Raw genomic sequence first — 25,151 nt, 5'->3', positions numbered from 1 at the left:
TTAGTTCTGATCCATAGTAGCTGTCTGTAGATTTTTTAAAGTGGTGACAGAAACATAGGTAACCAATGTACAGGGCTTGTTTGGTGAATCCTCATCCTCAGTACCTTTCCTGGACAACTGCACACAGAGATGGTATGGAAGTTTCCTTATTCCTTTGGCCCAGGCAGCTTTGTTCAGCCTGGCATCAATGCACCTATCTGAAGTTCCCATCTCCTTCATGACAAATTTCTAGATCTCTTTGAGAACTCAAGGGGCACACTTATAGAAACTCACCCCATGCATGTACTTGCAAATATTAACAGTGTGTTCTCTTTTAACTACCTCATTGGTGGCAGAATGGCCCTTCTCACCATGCTTCTTTTTTTAAATTTATTTTCGGCATAACAGTATTCATTATTTTTGTACCACACCCAGTGCTCCTGCAATCCATGCCCTCTATAATACCCACCACCTGGTACCCCAACCTCCCACCCACCCATCAATTCAAACCCTTCAGATTGTTTTTTTTAGAGTCCATAGTCTCTCATGGTTCTTTATGGAAGCCATTCTGCCAGGCCCTGGTTGGAAAGAAAGAGGGCACATCATTTTAAAACACCCTTCGCAGTCTCTGGTAATATTTTTTTTGCCTTGAACTGTACTTTATCTGGTATAATATAGCCACTTCTGCTTTCTTTCGATTTGTTTGTATGATATATCCTTTTCTATCCTCCTATTTTCAACCTGCCTATATCACAGTATTTGAAGTGAGCTTCTTGTAGACAGTATATGGTTGAGTCATGTTTTTAATCCACTGTACAAAATTATATTTTAATTGGTGTATTCAAATAATTTGCATTTAATGTAATTATTGCTTTATTGGGACTTAAGTCTACTATTTTATTTTTGTTTTATATTGTCTCTACTTTTTATGTCTGTTTTCTTCTGTGGTCACCTGAACATTTTTAGAGTTCTATTTTGATTTGTCTGTAGTGGGTTTGAGTGTATATTCTGTTCAGTTTCTTTTAGTGATATTCTAGGTAATACTAGTATTACTAATATTACTCTAGTACATATATATGTGGAGATATATACATATATGGGTGTATGTATATATACATAGATGTGTATATATATATATATATTTGGATGAGTGGCTATTGAACCCAAGTTCTAACTCCTCAGTCTCCTTCCTGGGTTGCCTTCCCTTCTTATGTGTTGGCTCAATGGATCTTGTCATTGGAGTGTTAGCTAAGCTGTGATAGTCCTCCCACGCATTCCCTCACACACACCATTGAACAACCATTCTTTACTGAGGATTGTACACATCTCTCCCTTAGATGTTCCACTTCTTTAAAAGTACAATTTGAAGCATTTTTTAAAAATTTATTTCTTTATTTGAGAGAGAGAGAGGAAGAAGCAGGCTCCCTGTTGAGCAGGGAGCCAATGTGGGGCTTGATCCCAGGAGCCTAGAATCATGACCTGAGCCAAAAGCAGATCCTTAACCAATTAAGCCACCCAGGCACCCCCAATTTGAAGCATTTTAATTTTAGTTCCTTCATGAATCTGATTCTATCAGATTTGACATTTTCATAGGAACCAGTCTCACTCCCCAGTGAAAGGAAAGTCTCCTTATTTTGAGGTTGCAGTAAACTTGCTGTCTCCTTAGGAGTCCTCTCAGCTCTTTGCTTCTGCATTTGCCTCTGACTTACCAAACTGAAAAGAACTACAAGTAAGCCACAATTGCATACATATTAACTTGGTTAACCTTGAAGTAAAAATAGAACCAAAATGCATGACTAATTCTGGCGAGTCAATAAATGGAAAGCCAGGTAGGAAGTAGAGTGGGAGAATATGAGAGCTGGTGGTTTAGAGGGAAAAGAGGTTTCAGGTGACATATGAATTCTAGAAATGCAACTCAGTGTACAGAGGGATTGCTTCAAATCATGTTAGAGGTCATTTCATTTCTAAACCAATACCTTTTCACAATTTGACTATTCATCTTGACTTGAGCATAGACAATATTTGGAAAGGCAAATTTCAGAGCAATGTGATTTAATTGTTCGTCAGATTAGGCCAGTCTCCAAAATGTCATTTGCTGCTTTCTCCTGCCAACTAGAGCTAGAGGACTTTAACGTCAGGGCCCAGGAAGATTGGCACCTCCCAAGATCTGAAGTGGCTCAAAGGGGATTTTCTCCTGGACACATAAACTTCATTAGGCAACCTGCCTCTCAGTAGTCTCAAATACAGATACCATGTGGGGTGTTTGCCTTTCTGCTTCTTTTCACCTTGGCCTCAATGAAAATCAAAGCTATATAAATAAATAAAGGTTTGCGTCGAATTTCAACAGCATTTCTAGAGAAATCTTTGAGAGTTTATTTGACACTGGCTATATTTATAAAATAGGCTGTTTGGGTTTTCATTTTTTTCTTCTTCTTCTCCTGGTTAGTTTCCAGGTAATCTTAGATTTAAGCGTTGGTCTAGGGACCTAACACCACCTCTGCTCTTCATGTATAAATCTCAGCCATAGGATCCCTCACCCTTCTATTCCTCCTGCCTTGTAATGAGCTAAGAATGGGAAACAGATGTAATTTTGAGACTCTTTCATGCTGTGACACTTCAGCTGAAAATGACATCCAGAAAAAGGTTGTGTTCTGATCATAATAAATGTGTTACAAAAGGAAGATGAAGCTACAGTCTCATGTATTGTCTGTTAAGTATATGACATAACTTTTTTCTACAATTATTTGCCTTCATTTTAATGTTTCTCTTTCATTAGCTCTCCTGGGCAAAGAAAGCTGGAACACTTAAAGCCAAGTTAATGCAAAATGTTTAAGCAATGTTGCTAGGAGCCAGTGTCCTGAGGATATTGATGGAGTCATTACCACCGAGTATTCCTCTGGCTCTGATGCAGCAGATTTGACTTTGAGCATTTATAAGAAGCAAGTTTTGGATATGACCCCTTCCACCTGATAGGCTAGAGGCCAAGAGTTATAGTACCAGCCTTGTAATAAAGTAAACTAGAGTAAATGTAAACATGTTAACATATGAATAAAAGAGGAAGAGACATGATAGATAGATAGACAGACAGGCTGAAGTTAGATCCAATATATTCAAGTAGCAAGTATCTTGTCAGTAGGCTCAAATCTTGCAGAGTATGCAAAATACAGGGCCATAGTGATAAATAAATAATGAAAGATTGAGCTAAATTTGCAGACCTAAAAACAGGTAAGTTTTCATGCTTATCTCGACCAGTTTAGCAAGAACCCATAGAAGAAATTATTTCAGGATTTGCTTGCAAGCATTGTAATAACAGGGAGGATGTGTTTGGGATAAGCTGCCAAGTCCGAGGAACATTACATAAATTCATTTATGAGATGTCAAAGGGTTGGGTTGAATTGTGGTTTAAGAGACACGCGGGATTAGGTAAAGATCAAACTATGGGTTGTGAAGGTACAGGACTCAATAGTTATCCAAACAATATGGTTAAAAATTTTGAAAAACAAACAAACAAAGAGGTTACTTTATGTCAGAAGATGCTTTTGAGACAGAGCTTATCTAGCTCATGCCAATTAGTATGACTAAATCTGGCTATGTCCAGAGCCCATCCTTCACGGAATGAAGGCACAGAAAGCCTAGGCTCTGGTTTACTGAGTTATTTGTGTTCTGACAAGCCTAGCTGGACTTGTTTAGAAGACCAGGATCAGAATCGAGGACTCCCCAAATGCAGGAAATAAGCATTTGTGTATCATTCAAGTCATTCATGGCCAGTTCGGAATCTTTTAGAAGCACAATGGTGAAGACAAAGGACTTTGGGTCCAAAGTCTAGATTCTAATCTCATTTCTGTGATTATCAGATGTGTGCCCTTGGACAAATCATTCCATATGTATGTCTCAATATCTGAACCTAGGAAATGTTGAGTTTGTTCTATATTAGGATTTCATACAGTCTTCCAAAACCCATTTGTTCAGTGGCCCATGATAGATCACACTCAAAGATAGCCACAATTTCTTCCTCCATTCCATGTGCCCTTTTGTGGTGTGAGTGTCTGTTCTCCCATCAAGTGTGGACATTAATTCATGTGTCCCTTGAATATTGCCTGGTTTTGTGACTTGCTTTGTTTAATATGATACATCAGATGTAATGTTGTTTGACTCAAAGTCTAGGCCTTTAGAAGCCTTGTAGTTTCTGTTGTTTGTTCTATTAGAACACTTCCCTGAGTCCACTTTGTAGGGAAGACTTGAGGGGGATAAAAAACCATATGGAGGGCCAGGCCATCTTGTACCTGCCAACACAGAAATCCACAGAACTGTGAAAGATAATCCATCATTTTATTTTATTTTAAAGATTTTATTTATTTATTTGACAGAAAGAGATCACAAGCAGGCAGAGAGGCAGGCAGAGAGAAAGGAGGAAACAGGCTCCCTGCTGAGCAGAGAGCCCGACGTGGACCTTGATCCTAGGACACTGAGATCATGACCTGAGCAGAAGGCAGAGGCTTTAACCCACTGAGCCACCCAGGCACCCCTAATCCATCATTTTAATGAAGCCGCTAAATTTTGGGGGGACTCACGATGCAGCAGTAGATAACTGAAGTGGTATTCAACAGAAATGTGATTTTTACTATCAAATAAATTTGGGTGAAGAGCAACTTAACAATGTCAATAGGTTTCTCAAACTGGAATGTCAGAGCTTTGACTATGCTAACATTGATTTAAAATGCAAAATTGTGAAAGAGATTTGTATGCTGTGTCTTCCAGACTTATTTAATCACAGAATATTGTTTTTCCTAGAAAACTGTTTAATCACTTGTGAATCAGTTTGAGAAACGCTGATGTAGTTGAATTCCAAAGGCCGTGCCAGCTGTAGCATTCAAAAAATCTGCAAATGAAGCAAGGAGTGTTTTGGTCACTATTTCTTCTTGATTATCTTGATGACAAGAAAACTCATTCTCTAGTTGGTTGCTACCAAATTTCATTATTCACTTCCACTGAAACCATTTTTTAATCAATTAACAGAAGAAAGCAGTATCGGAATTATTAATGAGCAATTAAATAGAGATTAAAGAGCTATTAACCTGCAGCTCAGTGGTGGAGACTCGGCTGTCAGGTGGTGTGGGAGCCTGATGGATGTAGACCCATGAGAGACTGTCACAATGATGAAACAAGCAAAGAACAGGCTAATAGATTTATCTATTTCTTCTTGGCAGATTGTAATAGGATATGAAATTGTCCTGCTGATCTACGGATCTATAGAAAGCCCTTCATAAAAAGAATGTGAATAGAACAAGATGAAGTATACTCTCTATACTCCATGTGCTCACAGACTAGTCACATGATCAAAGTGTGTGCACGGGATGCTTGTGTGACATCCGAGATTTGTGTGACAGCGGGTATGGGTGAGTGTGTTTGAAAGGACTGTCTTTCATGCTGATTATATGTGGCCTGTCTGTGTATATTTATGTTGATCAGAGTGTTCCTGACTTAGTCTATACATATTTGTGTGGATATTTTTCTATGTATTTTCTTGCATATTCATGTGGTTTTATCTGTGGAGGCAAACATACATGCACACACAAATGATAGGACAGGATGTGATTGATAATGATCCACTGTTCTCTGTGTACCTAAAGGACATAATCCAAGGTGATGGGGATAAATCAGAGGGCAGGAAAGGGGAGCCATCATGGTACAGCGATTTATTAAGGCTAGTATACTGCTTAAGTGGCTCCATTGAAGGGAAGCTTTGCCTTTGTCTGGAGGCGAGTGAACTGGCTCCCTGTCTTGGCCAGTTCATCCCCTGTCACGGTGAGGAAGATCACATACAACAGATAGAAATGGACCAATAAGAAAACACAAGCCTAGGAATCAAATCAGCAAATTCAATCAATTCCTGGCCCTGACTGTTCCAATATCTCCTTTGAAATAGAAAGCTGAGAAGTATAAATAAAGCTTTTTAAAAATGGCTTAAATGGGAAAGGGAAATTCCTCAATTTTCTCCATACTTAGTATTTGCCCCACGCAAATTATCACTCATTTGTGGTTTCTTGTTTTATTTTGTTTTTGATAAATCAACCCAATCCAAACTCATTTGGGATCCTATCACTCAGTAATTTCTAAACTCTGGAATTGATAGTATGGCAAGGAGGCTCTCACTCTTAAGTAGTTTGTGGCATTTATTGAGTAATGTCAAGCCCTCCGTTTGCATTTTACATGCATTGCCTCATTTAATCTTCATAACAGCTGAATTAGTAGTGTTATTATGCCCACTACACAGAGGAAGTACATAGGGTATAGTGAAGTTTAGAACCTGGGCCATGCAGCCACATATTCAAGCAGATTTCAACTCAGAGCTATTGTGGATTGACCCCAAAACCCATGTTTGTGATAACTGTACCATATTGGTTCCTTTAAAGGGAAAATTGCCCAAGCTCTTTATCTACCATCTCTGACCTATTGGTCTTCGAACATGAGCATGGAAGAACCTTAGTTTGGTTGCCTGTAGCTGATGAAAAATCTCCAGGCTTCCTTCCATTATTCCTGTTCGCCAAGAACAATTTTGCCCAAGACACACACGTGGACACAAGGAGAGGTGGTCTTCCTGGCTTGAATGGTTCCCTGAACTCTGTTTCAAGGCCCTCTACCAGAGAAGGAGGATACATTTTGCTTTGGGAACAATGACTGGATAGGTCTGGGAAAGAGCACCTGGGAGCAGGTCTAGGTTCTACCCCAAAACAAAAGTGTGAGTCCTCTGGTAGTTAGGAAAGTCAGTCACAACAATGACAATGATTGCATTTTAACAATAACAACAACAAAAAAATCCCAGAATATATTCCTTATGGATCAACAATGTCTATGACTTCCAGTGTGGGAAAAGATCAGCTGCTATGATCTGAGGAACTTGGAACAAGTATTACCATGTTTACCTGAGAACTTTTACCTTGTCAAGTAGACAGGTAAATAGGTTAGGAAGGCTCCAAGAACACCATGGGATTATTAAAAATTCATTTCTGCAGAAAGTTTAGAATTAATCCTTGACTGCCCTCTTCCTTTTGATTACAAATAGTGATGCGGGGTGCTGGCTGGCTCTCTTGATAGAACATGTGACTCTTGTTCTCAGGATCATGAGATTAAGCACCACATGTGGCATAGAGTTGACTTCAAATAAAATTTAGAAGTTTTTTTTTAAAGTGATTATATAATAAAATTTTCATGATTTTGTGGTCCTGAGTTCTCAAATTTCCTTCACATGAAACTGACAGTCTGTAGCCAAATGGTGGAAGTACACTACTGAGATAACTTTCAAGAGAGGAAAGAAAGGTGACAGCATATTATCAAACACCTATTTCATGCCAATTACTATGATGCCATCTCTGCACATGTTACCTTACTTAATGCTCATAAAAGACCTAGGTGGTAGATATGAACATGTCTGTTTTTTTTTTTTCAGTAGGCTCCACACCCAGCATGAAGCCCAATGCAGGACTTGAACTCACAACCCTAAGATCAAGACCTGAGCTGAGATCAAGAGTCTGATGCTTAACTGAGCCACCTAGGCACCCCTGATCTTCTCTATTTTATAATTGAAGTTGCAAGATATTAAGAAAACTTCCTAATGTCTTGTGGTTGCTAAGAGGCAAAACCTGACACCAACATCAGTGTATTCCTCCTTTTCCTCAGTCTGCATTTGCCTAAACTAGTCATTGTTATTATTTAAATAAATGGTTTATAAAGAGGAGATTTCCCCCAAACATGTACATGTCCACTACCTCACTACCAAGGGGAAGCTTTGAAACTGATAGAAGAAAACATGACATGCTCAGGAACATAGAGTTAGTCTATGTTCAGTGGGGTAGGAATTTTTGTGGGAAAAGTGAAGTATCCAAAACAGAACCAGACTGCAGAAAATCCTCCCTTCATTGTAAGGATAGGTCTTGTCTTCTGCATCTAGCTAGTAAGATGAGATTCATGACTACCTTCAGCTGTTGTCTTCGTATAAACAAGAGGGGAGGCAGGAAGGAGCTTCAGAGAAAGTCTGAAGTCTATGCAGCAAGACTCTGAAGCATGCCTTCAACTGTGGGTCCTGGACTGAGACAACAGCTACCTCCTGTTTGACCACATGATGGCTGATCAGGTCATGAAAGTAGAAGCCATGGGGTACTGGGAATTAGAGCTCCTGCTGGAAATCAAGACTGTTTCTGACATTTTCCCATACATACATCCTGCCACCCATGGTGGGGAAGAGTCAGGACAGTGATCAAGTATTCAGACATCTAGAATGTATAAAGAAGATGTGGTATATATATATACAATGCAATACCATACAGCCATCAAAAAACCACAAAATCTTGCCATTTGCAACAACATGGATGGAACTAGAGGGTTTAATGCTGAGTGAAACAAGTCAATCAGAGAAAGACAATTATTGTATGATCTCTCTGATATGAGGAATTTGAGAGGCAGGGTGGGGTGTCATGGGGAGAAGGGAGAGAAAAAAAAGAAACAAGATAGGATCAGGAGGGAGACAAACAATAAGAGACTCTTAATCTCAGGAAACAAACTGAGGATTGCTAGAAGGGGAGGAGGACCTGAGGGATAGGGTGTCTGGGTGATGGACATTGGGAAGGGTGTGTGTTACAAGGAGTGCTATGAATTATGTAAGACTGATGCATCACAGACCTGTACCACTGAAGCAAATAATACATTAAATGTTAATAAAAAGTTTTTTTTAAAGTATTCAGACATCTAGATTCTGGCATTCTTTCTCACTACAGATTTATAATCTTGCTTTATATGGGAGGAAATTGAGGGTTCTGAGAGATAAGTCACATGAAACCAGGAAGTGATTGTACCAGCATTGCACCCAGTCTGAAGCTAAAGTCCATTATCTTTCTTTGTACCCCCTCCATTTCAGTCTAGGAAGCTATTTGAGAAGGGTCAGGCAATAGGTTACCATTACTATTCCAGGACATGAATTGAGTTGTTATGTTCTGGGCTGACACTGTGTTTGCATGGCAGGATACAAAATTAAGTCTTGTCCCTGCCCTCCAGTAGCTCCTGATCTAGTGGGAAAGACTTACTAGAGTAAAAAGCAAACCACAAGAAGAGGTATAACAAAGGCTATTATAGCAGAGATTCACAAGCATGAAAAACATTGAGTTTATATTCTCCTGGGAAGCTTAAAAGAACACTTTATTGTGAAAGCTGTTCTCTGAAGGAAGGGCCATTTCAAGAAACAGCACTGTGTAGGACCTTTCAAGCAGTGAGAATAATATGAACAATGACAAGGGTCTGGAAGCCTCGAGGACATACTCAGGAATAAGCAAGCTTTGTTGGGGTGGGAAGGTCACTGTAGCAGAGGGGAGCTGAAGCAAAAAATATCACTGAATTTGAAATCCATATTAACTGATAATAGACATGCTTACATTCCAAGTAGTCCTGCAGTACATACCTTTCTTAGGACTATACTATTTGCATAATAGGGAGACCCAGAAATTCCCTGAAAAAGGACCTATAGGAACCTCTCTGGTAGCCACATAAACAGTAAAGAGAGCAGGTGGAGACCCAGAGCCTGGGAGTTCAGGCAGAAGTGTTCACTTCCGTGAGGGTGAGAATGATGGGTCTGCTGCTCATTATCTTGCTCTGATCTTTGTTTTTCTGCCACTTTGTGAGACACAGGCCCCAAGTCCCCGTGTGTGCCTTTCACAGGCAATGGTCCACAGCTGGGAGGTAGTGATTTTGCTAAACATCCAGATTAAATATTTAGGGCAGGATTACCAGAGAATGTGTCAGAGTTTAAAATATAGAGTTGCACAAAGATATCTCTATGTACTCCAAGTCACAGTGAGGAATCAAAGAGAGCTGCCAAGATAATAGCTGTGACAAAGCAGAGGGGGATGATTCTCCCCTCCCTCTGAATCTAAAGAGAGAATCCAGATCACAGAATTCATTTTGCAGAAAGGAAAACCAACCATTGGGACAGTGGCCAACTAGGGACATAACCTGGAAAGAGTTCACATAAGTTCAGGTACTGGCACTCATGGTCTACTGCCATCTATTCCAATGCCAGGATGACAGTTTTGTGCTTCAGATCTAACTGGTTCTAGTTAGTTCCTAAGCAGGCCTGGTTGTTGGTTCAGAGACTCGTTCCTACTAGGAATGGATCTTCTTTGGATCCCAGCAGACAGGCGGTCTTCAAATCAGACACCCCAAGTGTCTCCCAGTCTTGTCTGTGCCTATGTATTGGCTGAGTCTGGACTCCTGCCATGAACATTTGTCCAAATCCCCTTGTCCTGTTGGTGCTCACTCTTCTCACCATCCCTCCACCCCACAGGAAGGGCAGGTCTGGGTCCATCTGCCCCTGACAGAGGCAGATTTAGTGGAGGCATGTCTCTACAACTTCTTACCTATTACCCCATACTCCAGGGTCCTGATATTTTGCCATACCTACCAGGTTAGACTCCTCGCTCACCCTACAACTTACACCAGCCCAGCGGATTCTAAGTTTTAAAAAATAATGTATGTTAGCCTATAGTCTTTCCTACTACATTTTGATATACCTTAGGATTTCATCCTACTCCTGACCCCACTTGACTTTGTATCATCCCACCCTACCCTTCTTCAACCTGAAGTCATTTGGAGGCAGTGTGATCTTGGGTAAGTTAACAAACTGTTCTCTGTCCCAGTTTCTTATCTGTAAGTGTGGATAAATGATGACTCCTTCAGAGCACTGTCAGGACAATAATATCAAGCCTATGAAAGGGCTGGGTACAATGGCTGACCTAACACGGACCATCATCAGATAATGGGGAGTACCATGGAGAACAGCGCTTCTGGGGGAGGGGATCAGAATGTTTGGATGAGAGTGGAAAATACGGGGGCTTTTTTTTTTTTTTTTTTTTCAGGATTGATCTCCCTGCAAAATACTTAGCTTCAAAACTCTGGGGCATCAGCCACTTCAGAGACTGTGTAGCCCAAGGTGGCCCAAGCCAGCTTTGAAGCTCACCCAACTCTGGATGGAGGGTGATGGTCTCTTCTCCAGTTGCCTTTCACCCTTCTTGATGCTACCTAATTCTGGAGTGGAAAAATGCTAAAAGGAAGGATAGGAACTGTGCTCCCAAACACAAGTATCTTAATAATTTAGGCTGTCATGTGTTAAGTGTCACCTGCCCCTTCTATCAGGATGCCCTGCACTTGCTTCCTCATGGGATTTTCTTTTTTCTTTTTTTTTTTTAAGATTTTATTTATTTATTTGACAGAGAGAGATATATACAAAAAGAGAGGAAACACAAGTAGGGAGAGTGGGAGGGGGAGAAGCAGGCTTCCCGTGGAGCAGGGAACCTGATGCGGGGCTCAATCCCAGGACCCAGGATCATGACCTGAGCCGAAGGCAGATGCTCAACAACTGAGCCACCCAGTCATCCTATCCTCATGGGATTTTCACTGCTGCAATATTTTCTGCATCCCTGCAGCACTATGATCTCCAGACAAGCCGGGTGCCTGTTGTTTTCCTCTCTCGCACCATATGGGAGAAAGTCTGGCACAAAGTAGGGCTCCCTGATCCCTTGCAGATATGAATGCATGACTGAATTAAAGCAAATGGTCCAAGGGACTCCAGAGGCAGGAGACTCAAAAAAGATGTAAGGCAGAATAACTACAAAGGCAGTCTATACTTCCTGCTATCTTACCTCCAAGTTTCCAGAGAGCTGGTTAAGGTTTAGAGTAGACAAGTTTTTTTCAGTATTTCCACAAGAAAACTCCAAGATCTTATTCTTGCCCTTCCACAGTACCTGGGGAGCAACTCTGGTCTTGCCCAAATATCTCAGCTCTCCGTCTGACCATTCCTCTGTTCTGTGTGAGTCTTAGCAAGATAATTTAACCTCAGCCTCATTCCTATGAAATGCAGCTAAGAGCACTCCTGTGAGTGGCCCTATAGCCCTTGGGGGGTGAAATTACATGAGGCCTACTCTGCAGATGAAGATAGGGACAGATAACAAGGAATACTAAGAGGACAGCACACACTGTATTATTCTCCATCTGCCTGAATTAATTTTTAATAAGGCAAACAATGAATGTTTGAGTTTCCTCCTAAAATATTTTGACTAGCAATTCCATGAGTGGGAAGGTTTTAACCAGGCTGTCTCCAAAATAGTAAGTAAAGAAAACAAAGTGAAACATTCTAATTTTTGAGAAAATTAAATCACAACATGGCTGATATCAAGCAATGTTAAAAAATAACATGTAAGAAGAGAGGTAAATTTGATTCCCACCCTTGTACTGTGAGGATCCTACTCTACAACCCTAGGACTTGGCCCCATTTGACAATCTGGGGTGCCTTGTACCCTGTTAGAGGAAGCAATATCTTCCATCAATATCTTCCCATAGCAAGACCAAGTATCTAAAACCAGAAGGTTCTGAATACATTGGGTCTTAGCCTGACTTTCTCCCTCACCAGCTGACCTGCACTGAAGTTCTTCATTCCAAAAAAGTCCTCAAATTCATCAACAGTCCTGTTTCTTCTTCTCTGCTCATTCCTGTCTTTTCCTTTTGCTTCACTGCATAAGGTATAAGACATAGCCTTTTCTTTACCTCAAGCCTAGGGCTTAGAGAATCTGAGGACCCCTGAGGGTTCTGACGACTGGACGGAACACACTGCTTTTGATGGTCATGTTTCCTTTCCTGGAGCTTGAAGGGCCTTGCTTGTGCTACATGGGGCTCAATGCATTCCATGCTCTTCCTAAGCAAAGCAGGATATTGTCCTTTAAAGTTCTTTTGTTCTATGTTTGAAGGTTTCAGTTCACATATCTATATAGAGGCAAAGAGGCTGATCTTACAGTTAATCTTTTGTCCTCAACTATTCTATGAGAATTAAAATATTAAAATGCCAACTCTTAGAGCAGTCTGTATAAAAACACCACATAAAAATATATGTTTATAAAAAATAAAAAATTAAAAAAAAAAACAAAAACAAAAAAACACCACATAACTGTAAGCTTCTGCTCCCCCAACAAATTTTGTGTTTCCATGCGCAATCTGGGAACCCTGACACTGCCAAGTAGACAGTCCCAGTCCAGCATGCTGAAAAACAACAGATATGTGACCCAATGGTCCCCACACTCACCCAATAAACAGCTAACCACCGGAAATGAGCATGAGAGCATCCTAGACCAGCCAATCTTCTGCAATCTAAGCAAACCCAATAAACATCTGGGAAGCCCAACGGAGACCAACAGAAGTGTTCATTCATAGATCTGTGATCAGTAAAAACATGTTGTTTGAAGCCACTAAGTGCTTGGGTTGCAGGGTTGTTATGCAGTAACAGGTAACCAATGCACTAAAATCTGTGATCATGTCATTTCCTCTCCTGCATCTTTGCCTCGGTTAATGAGAGAATTTGTGAGTACATTAACTCCAGCCCAGTAGAGTCTGGGAGAGTGGATCAGCAAGTTCAGAGAGAACAGCTTTGCAGCACAGATGGTACTATCACACAGATTTGTTTTTGTTTTTTGTTTTTTTTGGTCACTATCTCTGCCTCCAATACTTTTTGAGGTTGTTATGAATACAACACAATCTCTTTTTTTCCATTTTCTGAATAAACATGATTGTTTATATATTTTTTTTCAACTATAATTTCAGCATCAGGAATTAGAATAGCCAGGCTGCACAAGAATAATCACAAAGGCTACTTGGAGGATATAGAGAAGTACCTAAGTTCTGAAAATGGGTTAGACATAGATATTGAAAGGAAATTTCCTGTCCAGGGAAGGAAGAATTGGGGAGGAAAAGGTATTCATTGATTCACCCAACATGATTGATCACTGCCCAGGGTCAAGTCCTATTCTAAGATGAATATAGATAAATCAGTGAACAAAACAGACAAAAGTCCTACAGCCAGGGAGGTAGGGAGTAAATACGTAAAAAATTGTCAGATGGTGATAGGAGCTGAAGTAAAAGAAAAAGAGGGATTTCTAGGGTTTGGAGATTGGGTCACAATTTTAAATAGGCTGGTTAGAGAAGGTCCCACTCAGATGACATTTGATTTATGTTCTAAAGGAGACAAGATTATAAGTTTTGCAGATATACAGGGAAATAGTATCCCAGCCAGAGGAAAGAGCAAGTGCACAGGTCCTGAGGGATGAGCACATCTAAGGTTTTCAGGGGAAAATAAGGAAGTGAGTGCAGCTCAGAGAGGCTGATCAGGGTTAGCAGGGTAGAAGGCTGCTAGTTGCAACCCCGATACGGATAATCATACAGTCCTTGCTTTCCAGGAGCTCTGATTCAAGTTCCCAGACCTGCAGCCCAGGTCCCTCAGGGCATCCTGCTTTTCCTTACCTTTCCTTTTCCATTAGTCCCCCTCAGAGGATAAACTGTTGGCCGATTCATGGGCCAACATCCTTGGAACTTCGACAAGATAGTATGGTCCTGGGTCCAATGACACTACCAGATCTTCTTCTCTTCCTGTCATGATTAGAGCTCCTGGCAATAAGGTTGGTAGTTTTCTAGACCCTCTGCACACACTATTTCCTCTAGCAAGCACGATACTAAGACTCCCTCTGCATGCAAGAGGACATGGCTAGACATCTGGGGAATCTAAACCCCTGGATGAGCCCTGTACCCATGACAAAGGGACTTGGCACACATACATGCCACCTTCCTTGCTTTGTGCATAGGACAGGTTAGAGGCACATTCTACACTGTCCCCAGCAGTCCCAGCAAGACTGAGCCCCAACTGCCAACAGTGGTAACCTACTTACGAACATACCCTCCACTGACTTCCTGCTCTTCCTTATCTCATTTTTTACTCCCTTCCTGGTGTGTCCTGGCACAAATATTCACACTCAAGACCTTGTCCCAAGCATCACACACTCCCCTTCACTGAGTGACGGAGCAAGAGTGCTATTAGGATGAGTACCAACATTTGCAGGCCCCTCAGCAGGGGCTGGATCCTTAAGCATGCAGGGACTCTGTGACAAACAAGCTGATTTTTGCCCTTTCCAAGCCTGGATTTATTGACAAATGCCTAAAACTCTGCTTGAAACAAAATGTTTTTTAACTCGGTTGTAAACAAACTAATCCTCAAACAAAGCATTCCCTCTGTTTCCTCTCTCCTCAACCCCCAGCACAATTTGTTCAGGATCCTTGGTTGACCTTTTAATTGTATTTCAGTGGTGGATGGAGGGGAAAATAAATAAATAAATAAAACCCCTCCCATCTGCATTCATACAAGCAAATGGTTACAGCTTAGGACAGCGTCTGTGATCAAGACAGGGACAGGGCTCTACCAGCTGCCTAGATAAGCCAGTGACCTTTCCAACCCAGCAGATGCCCAACTTCTGCTCCCCAAGCACAGAGCTTTTAGGGAATCCCTTTGGCTGGCTTAATTGGGGGGTTACTCGCATCTGTTCATCCGGCTTAAGAAAGAGAAAGAAACAGGAGAAAGACAGCTTAGACAAGCAATGGACTCAGCATAGTCCCTGTCCTGATTTCCGGAACCTTGGGAGTGGCTCCCTATAGAATCACATTTCTTCTTCATCCTTGTCTCTCTGTACTCTTTCCCTGGTGTTAATGCTGAATTTCTCCTTATATTGTAGCACATACAGTCAAAATAAAGGTAGATCATAATGACTGTGCTGGCAAAGAATGTGTGTCCTGTTTTCTAATGTGTCCTGGGCGCCTTGCACGCGATCTGCACACAGTAGGCATTTAAACACTAAGTACAGAATAACTAAACAAGCAAACACATAGTCTCAGGGAAGGAGTTTCAGTACAAAAAATGTATACATTTGTAGTGACAAAACAAATTGTGGTTATAATGTCTTCTGTTATTAGAGTTAAACGAACAGCAGACACACGTGCACATGGCATGCACACACACACACCAGTTCCTGGTGCATGAAACACATAGCGATGTTCCAGATTCTGAAAGAAGGTATAGGCAGTATGTCACAGGGATATTGTGGCTCAGCCTCCTTTTTCAGCTGATTCTCCAAAGCTGTAAACAAGTTCCTAGCACTTAAAACCTATGTTAAAATCATTTTTCCTTTTTGCTAACTTGTTAAGCCCCATTTGTCTCCGATTTGCCGACTCAGTGATTGCTCCAGCCCTCTCTCACACAGTTTTCTCACCTATAAAAGTAGTTATAATACCCGCCTGAAGAGGTTCTTCTAAGACGATTAAGTGAATTATTTCAGGAAAAATACAGAGAACAGTATGTGGTGCATGGTAAACTCTAAAAACCGTTAGCGACTGAGTTTATCTGACTCCCGAACAATGGTAGCGTGAGCGAGATGACAGGAACCTTTGTCCATTCTAAATCCCATCAAATTCTTTACACCTTCCCAAAAATGTCATGTCTCAGTCGTAGGTGTGAGTAAAACTGGTGACAACTCTACCACATTTCAGAGAAACCAAACTAATAAGCATCTCTCCTCCTCTCTCTGGCCTATCCTCATGTTACCAGCACCACCTTGCCAGTTGCTGGCTCAGAAATAAACTCTCCAAGAGTAAGACAGAAGGAAAAGCAGGCCCTGGCAGCAGCCTCCTTTGCTGTCCCTTGTGGGTCTGACAGACCCCCGCCCTCATGCCTGTAGCAGAAAGCTGCTCCGAGGGCCAGCCCCTCAGACTTACCCTTGGGCGTCAGAGGTCCTCAGAGGGCAGGCTCCAACCTCCAAACCTTGGGCTGGGAGGGCAGATCTCTGTGAAGGTGAATAGACGTAAGGAAGGAGGCCCAAGCGCCAGGACTCCCGCATCCCCATTCTTGAGGGTGCCTCTCCTTCAGGTTCAACACGAACCAAAAGAGCCCACTCAGCCCCTCCCAGGAGATATGAATACTTTAGTCCTGGCTTTGGGGAAACAGGTAGATGGATGGGAAATGGAGAGACGGAATGAAGAGTGTTTTAACTCTGGAACTCCCCTTTTGTGACCTGATTATCTGATGGGCTATGCTCTAACCGAAGCTTCACTCACAACCCATACCAGGAGAGTGTGGTTAAAAGCAGTCTTTTCTCTGCCATGATCTGCTGTGACTTTCTGTGACAGTTCCCCTAGAGAGAGTTGGAGAGAGAGGAAAAATGTCAGGGAGAAAGACGGATAGACAGAGACACATAGAGAAAGACAGAGAAAGAGAAACATAATCAGACATGTTAGCAAGGCAGTTTGCCAAATTAAACATAGAATTAGCTACTTTGGAATTCATGAATTTAAGATTTAAAGATAAACAAAATCCAAACAGAACAAAATTTGATTAAAACCAATTCCAGAGGGCAGTCTTGGCATTAGCCTCTTGGACTGATAATTAGGAGGACTAGAGAGTGTAGCGGCCCATGATACAGTTTGGTAGAAAACTGTGATGGACAAATCCTCACTAATGTCTGTGTATCCATTTCCCTGGGCTGCCGAAACCACGCCATGAACTGGGAGACTTCATCAACAGAAGGGCATTGTCAAAGTTCTGAAGGCTGGAAATCATAGATCAAAGTATCAACAGAGCTGATTCCTTCGAAGGACTGTGACGGAAAACCTGTTGCCTGCCTCTCTTCCTGCTTCTGGGGCTTTGCTGGCAAGTGTTGGTATTCCTTGGCTCCTGGGGCATCACCACGACCTCTGCCTCCACCTTCACGTTCATTTCCCCCATGTGCATGTCCATGTCTGTGTCCAAATTCCCCTTCTAATGAGGATACCAGTGATACTGGATTAGAACCTGCCTTCATGACCTCATTTTTTTTTTAAGATTTTTTTTTAAATTTGTTTATTTGACAGAGATCACAGGTAGGCAGAGAGGCAGGCAAAAAGAGAGGAGGAAGCAGGCTCCCAGGGAGCCCGATGTGGGGCTCGATCCCAGGACCCTGGGATCATGACCCAAGCTGAAGGCAGAGGCTTTAACCCACTGAGCCACCCAGGTGCCCCTTCATGACCTCATTTTAGCCTGACCATCTGCAATGACCCTATTTCCAAATATGGTCCCATTCACAGGCCCCGAGACTTAGGACTTCAGCATCTTTTTGGTGGTCACAATTCAACCCATAAGAAGCTGAAGGCCTTCCATTCCTATCTTTCAAGACAAACAACTTCCTCAAGTGTGTAGAACTTTGGTTCCTGTAGTTTTTGTCTCCTTTAAGTCAGGCACAATTAGTGCTGACAGTAATTTATTTTATGATGGAGTATTGCAAATCGAGCAAAATTTTGGGATGATTTTTTTGCAGAACAGAGTGCTCCAGTCTGGGTCAACTTGGAAACTTAATAAACTTTTCTGGTATCATTGATACTAGCTTCCTATGGCCACTGTAACAAATTACCATGAATTTGGTGGCTTAAAACAACATAAACCTATTCTCTTACAGTTCAGAAGACCAGAGTTGTGAAAGGGGTTTCACTGGGCTGAAATCAGAGTGCTGGCAGGGCCATGTTCCCTCTAGACCATCTAGGGGAGAATCTGCTTCCTCGCCTTCCATAGCTTCTGTTGGTCGCCCATATTCTTTGGCTAACCTTCCTCCATCTGCAAATTTCTTTGCTCCAGACCCTGCTCCCACCATCACATTGCCTCCTCTTCTGTAGTAAGTAATTACATATCCACTTTTGCCTCCCTTTCCTAAGGACACTTAGAATTACATTTAGGACACACCCAGATAATCCAGGACAACTTCCCATTTTAAAAGCCTTAATTTAATCACAGCTCTAAAGTCCTTTTGCCAAATGAGATAACATCCACAGGTTCCTGGGATAAGGATCTAAATATATATGGGGAATACTCTTTAGTTTACCACACCAATCATCCTAGAACAACTCATCCTAGCCCACCTCGTTTCCACAACCATAAACCTTTCCCATAAAAGAACATTAGTTTTCCTGGGAATTTCCTCAAACTTCAGTTTTCTTCTTAGATGCAGTTCCCTCTATTCAACACCATATCAAAGCAGAGTCTTATTTCCAGCACAGGGGCGCCCCACTGATCAGAGCATGGAGAGATCTGAACTGTAAGAATATTTGTAACTGTTATTAACCTTCAATTCTGCAGACACACTGTAATTTCTCATGCATTATCATTTTTTTTTCCAAATAAGAGGAATTTATTACCTTTGAATCAAAGCATGTGGATTTTTCAAACTGGCAATAAAGGAATATGGACACAGAATCCATAGAATATCATATTTTAGATATCTAAAAGACTTCAAAGTGAAGAGTATACATTTTTTAAATGCTACATAATGCTACATAATAACAAGATGACAGGTTGTGACAAATAGCATTTTAAAAGCTCTACTCATAATGGAACGGAAGGTGTCATTTCCCTATAATTTTATATATGTCATTAATTTACTGTATCTGGATACAACATATTACCAAACAGATGTTCATCAAAGACTAAATCATTTTTAATGGAACATAATAATTTGACCCTACATCTATTATTCATTTTTTTCGATCTAACATTTATAGTCTTGCTAAACATTTTATCAGTTGTCGACAAATTAAAATAAAATAGGATAAAAAGTCGTGTTTGGAAAAGTAGATTTTCTTTGAAATTTGAATTTAAATGAAAATATTTGCTGATATTTTCAAAACTTTAAATGTAATTTTATATCTATCTGACCTATCAGATGATATAAAATTTTTGGAGAAAATATGACATATTTTTTGATCTTGGTTGAAAGTATTAATAAAGAGCAACTGTTTGTATTATATGTATTGTGGTATCTTAGTTAATAAACATGAATAACTGGTATAAAATATGTTTTTTTAAAAAATTTATTTATTCCCTTGACAGAGATCACAGGAAGGCAGAGAGGCAGGCAGAGAGTGAGGAATGGAAGCAGGCTCCCTGCTGAGAAGAGAGCCCATTGTTGGACTCAATCCCAGGAACCCGAAACCATAACCCGAGCCGAAGGCAGAAATTTTAACCCACTGAGCCACCCAGGCGCTCTAAAAATATGTTCTTTTTTTATATAGAATTATAGTTCTTGCCAAAATATGGAACTAGGTGGAACTGAATGCCTCCTTCAAAGTCAGCTCTGGAGAAATTATGCAAGTGTAATATGGAACTATTTCAGATATGAACCAAAAACAAAGAAATGATGATAAAATCCTTAAAAGACTCAAAGTTGCTCTTGACTGGTATGTTTCAAGCTCTATTCCTGGTTTGAGGACAGGTTTTAACAGGCCTGTCACTGTAGAAATCAGCTGGATGTTTAGAGGCTATCAGAACTGTACAAAAACCTTGAAGGTGAAGGTGTAAAGCCTGGAAAATTCTTTAGATAGATTAGCTCCCTAAGGCATTATTCATCCACACATTTTCCTCCAAACAATTAAGGCTGATGGATGAGGGGCACCTGAGGGTCTCTCTCATCACGTGGGTGGTGGGTTAAGCCTCTGCCTTCATCTCAAGTCATGGTCTCTGGGTCCCGGGATCCAGCCCCACATCGGGCTCTGCTGAAAAGGAAGCCTGCTTCCCTCCCTGCCTGCCCGCCTCTCTGCCCACCTGTAATCTCTCTCTCTCTCTCTCTGTGTCCAATAAGTAAATAAAATCTTTAAAAAAGGCTGATGGATGATAAATTATGAAAACTGCTCCCTCCAAATGATGCTTCTTCATAAGGATTTAAGAATTTAAAATATAAAATTGTAAGAGTTTAAAATTGAAACTTGATCATAGGATATATGTTACAGGATAACATCAATTGAAGGCAGTTATTATTAGATTTGAAGTTTGAGATATGAATTCTTGGCCTCATTAGTAAATTTATTTTTAAATTCTCCCATGGAGTGGTGATTGGCCTTCAGTCTTTCATTGATGTACATCATTGGGTCAAATTAGATGTGTGTGCCCAGAACTATATATAATCTTCTTTGTATTTCACTGGAGATGGCATTTCTGAGTTTTGTTCAATTGAATTTGGACAGATGTTTTAATATAATTTTTTTTTTTTTTTTTGCTTTTCTGCCAAGTTTTTATTTAAATTCCAGTTAGTTGGCATACAGTGTAGTATTAGTTTCAGGTATAACATACACTAATATTAGTTTCAGGTATATTATACAATATGGTGATTGATCACTTACATACAACACCCAGTGTTCATCACAACAAGTGCCCTGCCTAATCCCCATCACCCATTTAACCCATCACCTGCCCACTTGCCTTCTGGTAACCATCAGTTTGTTTTCTTTAATTAAGAGTCTGTTTCTTGGATTGTCTCTCCCTGTTCCCCCCATGTTCATTTGTTTTGTTTCTTAAATTCCACATGTAAGTGAAATCATATGGTATTTGACTTTCTCTCACTGACTTATTTTTTTTTAATTTTTTATTTTTTATAAACATATATTTTTATCCCCAGGGGTACAGGTCTGTGAATCACCAGGTTTACACACTTCACAGCACTCACCAAATCACATACCCTCCCCAATGTCCATAATCCCACCCCCTTCTCCCAAAACCCCTCCTCCAGGCAACCCTCAGTTTGTTTTGTGAGATTAAGAGTCACTTATGGTTTGTCTCCCTCCCAATCCCATCTTGTTTCATTTATTCTTCTTCTACCCACTTAAGCCTCCATGTTGCATCACCACTTCCTCATATCAGGGAGATCATATGATAGTTGTCTTTCTCTGCTTGACTTATTTCGCTAAGCATGATACGCTCTAGTTCCATCCATGTTGTCGCAAATGGCAAGATTTCATTTCTTTTGATGGCTGCATAGTATTCCATTGTGTATATATACCACATCTTCTTGATCCATTCATCTGTTGATGGACATCTAGGTTCTTTCCATAGTTTGGCTGTTGTGGACATTGCTGCTATAAACATTCGGGTGCACGTGCCCCTTTGGATCACTATGTTTGTATCTTTAGGGTAAATACCCAATAGTGCAATTGCTGGGTCACAGAATGGGAGAAGATATTTGCAAACGACATATCAGATAAAGGACTAGTGTCCAGAATCTATAAAGAACTTAGCAAACTCAACACCCAAAGAACAAATAATCCAATCAAGAAATGGGCAGAGGACATGAACAGACATTTCTGCAAAGAAGACATCCAGATGGCCAACAGACACATGAAAAAGTGCTCCATATCACTCGGCATCAGGGAAATACAAATCAAAACCACAATGCGATATCACCTCACACCAATCAGAATGGCTAAAATCAACAAGTCAGGAAATGACAGATGCTGGCGAGGATGCGGAGAAAGGGGAACCCTCCTACACTGTTGGTGGGAATGCAAGCTGGTGCAGCCACTCTGGAAAACAGCATGGAGGTTCCTCAAAATGTTGAAAATAGAACTGCCCTAAAACCCACGAATTTAACCGCTAATCCATACTGAAAGAACATAAAGGTCAAAAAATAGGTAGTTGGACATATACTTTATAATAAATTTATTTAGATGATTAAATCTCACCTAGCCATCACAGATAACTGCTTGGAAGATAATTTAATTGCATAGGGATATGTCATAATGAATAAAATTAAAAATTAGATCAATATTTTTAAAAAATAAATTGCAACATATAAACACTGAAAAATATTGGAAACACACTGTGAAATTTAATACTAGTGGGATTATAGGTGATTTTTATTTTTTCTACTATATTTATTAAATTTCTACAATACACATTAATATTTGTATAACTGGAAGACAATAACAAAAGAACTACCCACATTACTTCTGTGCTAGCCACTATAAAAATGTCAGTTCGAGGCAGAGTAAAGAATTCGACCTTTCACTTCAGAGCATGCATCTTCAAATGCTAAATAACAGAGCTGCAGAAATAGTATCAGAATGACTGTAAGTGAGATCCTAAAGAAACTTTAGAGACCACTGCATTCAGCCTCTTCACTGTGCAGATGAGGACACACAGGTAAGTGTGGAAGAAAGTCAGCATCGTCATTCCAATAAATCACCGTCTTAAAAAATTAAGAATAGACATTAATTCCTTAAAAGGTTTTCTATATCTCACCCTCTGAAAAAAATCAATGCCTTATAAAAATGTTATCTTTAGACTCTGCCCTGAGTGCAAAATTTAACTATCACAGAAGAAATGGGTGTTTTGCAGCATTCACTTTCCCTTTAAAAGCTACAGAGATTAAAAACAAAAACAAAATTATCTCACAGCCCCTCTGTCAATGCTGTGCTGTTCTTGTTTGCACAAGTGGAGAAGAAAAAGACTCCTCAGAGGACATTTTCCTTCTTTCATGCATGTGTGTGCATGTTGTTTCTGATTATGAAAACATTAGTTATCCATTATAGAAAACATGGAAAATGCTGAAAATTATACAGAAAATCCTAGTCATGTATTTTGTATTACCTCTCCAAAACAACATAGTTCCAGATTTCTCTCTTCTCTTTCCCCTTTTCTCTTTCTCTTCTCTTTTCTCTTTCAATAGTCTGGTTTTTGTTTTGGTGTTGGTTTTTACTCAGTTGTTAGCCTGCTGAAAAAGAAACCAGTCTCTGAACATGTGCCCAAGTCTGACAGCTCTGGTTAGCATCCTGCTCATCCAGACAGGATTTCATAGGAACAGAGGTGATACCACTTGTTCAGAAACATTCACTCCCTCACCCCAACCACAACCACTAGAGGAGTAAGAACTTCCAGTCCCTGATATGCAGCTGAGCACGTGACTGGCTTTGACCAATGAGGTGTTAGTAGAGGTGATGCAAACAGAAACTAGAAAGGTGCCCTCTGTGGATAGGCTTGTCCTCTCCCACAAAGGACAGAGACGCAGAATTGCCCCCAACAGAAACACACCTGAGAGAGTCAAGGATGGTTGCTTTAAGCCACTAAACACTGGTATTCAGGAACCACACACAGAAAAGCACCTCAAGGCAGAGTGCCTGCTCCAGATGCTAACCAATGTCCCTAATGGTGGACAACTTCCTGTCAGGAAGAAAATGTTCCTCTCTTAGAGTCACCATGACTTCTCTTGAATGGGTGGTACTCATCTCAATAAACAAAACACCCCCTGCCAGAGTGGACTAAGAGCTATCTTCTTTCACCAGTCATATTCCTCTTTACCCTGGGGCACCATGGTGGGTCTAAGAAAGTTTAGTTCTTCATAGAGATATCTTTTTTCAATCTGACTTTCCTTGGGTCATTTATCCCTTTTACTGAGACAGTTTATAATGCATCTTCAGCTGTTTACTCTGCTTTGATATATAACTGTCTCGTGTGTCCACTTAAAGAAGTGCACCTGAATTCCAACAAGCAAAACTGGTGTGAAGGAAAAGTTGGGGCAGTGCCTGCGGGCCCTGAAGGAAAAGGAGTCTGGTGAATGGACATGGAGGAGAGGACAGCAGGCTGAGCCCCTAGTGCCCTTGGGAAGGAAGGGACAGTCCAATGGACACAACCTTAGCAGTGGGTGTTACCTCAGAGGGTCCAGGCTCTGGTGGACTCTCAGCCTCTATGAGCCTGTGCATGGACATTTGGTGTTCATTTGTTTTAAACTTTCCAGACTGTCTACCCATTTATTTTGGTTAATGCACCCCAATCTCTCTTAGGAAATGATCCACCTGCCCTATTGCATTTAATCTTGGTGGGATTGAACAAAGTCTGACCAAGTGTTGAGCCAGTGATCCCAACTTGGACAGTTGGCCATTCCTGCTTAAGATGTCGAATCTTGTCCACAGTGACCCCAAGAAAGATAACTCTAAGACATGATTCATCTTGAATTACTGGGACATTGTTCATTAATTCCCATTTCCTAGACTTTGGTAGCTATGTATGCCATTATCCTTCCAAAAGGCTAAGGTAGAGCTTTTTCTCCTTCAACTCAGAATATTCTAATCAATTCCCTGTTTTTTGTCATTAGTCCTCCAGTTTCTGGTGTTTCCCATCAAAGACATTTAACCAACATAGCACAGATTTGCAAAAGGCCCAGGCTGATACCTGCATTGGAATGACCCCATTGCATTTTGCTTTTTTTTTTTTTTTTCCAATTTCCATCATGGAAAAAAAAATTATCCTGTGGTTTTTTTTTTTTTTTTTTTTTTTTTTTTTTTTTTAAATTTATCCTGTGTTTTTATGATCATATATTCTTGTCATAAACATTGTGAATAATTCACAAGAGGTAAAAATAAGAATGTAATCTTTGGAAAATCCCCCTTGACATCATGAGTACCACTAACAGGGCTTTGGCCGCCTCTTCACATGTCTCTTTATGCAGCTCTGTGTAAGTGACCGTGAATGGGACCAT

The 25,151-nt window shown here is 40.6% G+C and overlaps 1 pseudogene; it reads right to left on the bottom strand.

Annotated features, from left to right (window-relative positions):
- Positions 1 to 25,151, bottom strand: LOC132016439 (large ribosomal subunit protein eL31-like; annotated as a pseudogene).

This window comes from Mustela nigripes, chromosome 4 (genome assembly GCF_022355385.1).
Source record: "Mustela nigripes isolate SB6536 chromosome 4, MUSNIG.SB6536, whole genome shotgun sequence".
Classification (NCBI taxonomy): Eukaryota; Metazoa; Chordata; class Mammalia; order Carnivora; family Mustelidae; genus Mustela; species Mustela nigripes.
The sequence above is the reverse complement of the archived record's forward strand: the minus strand, read 5'-3'. Positions and strand labels throughout refer to the sequence as shown.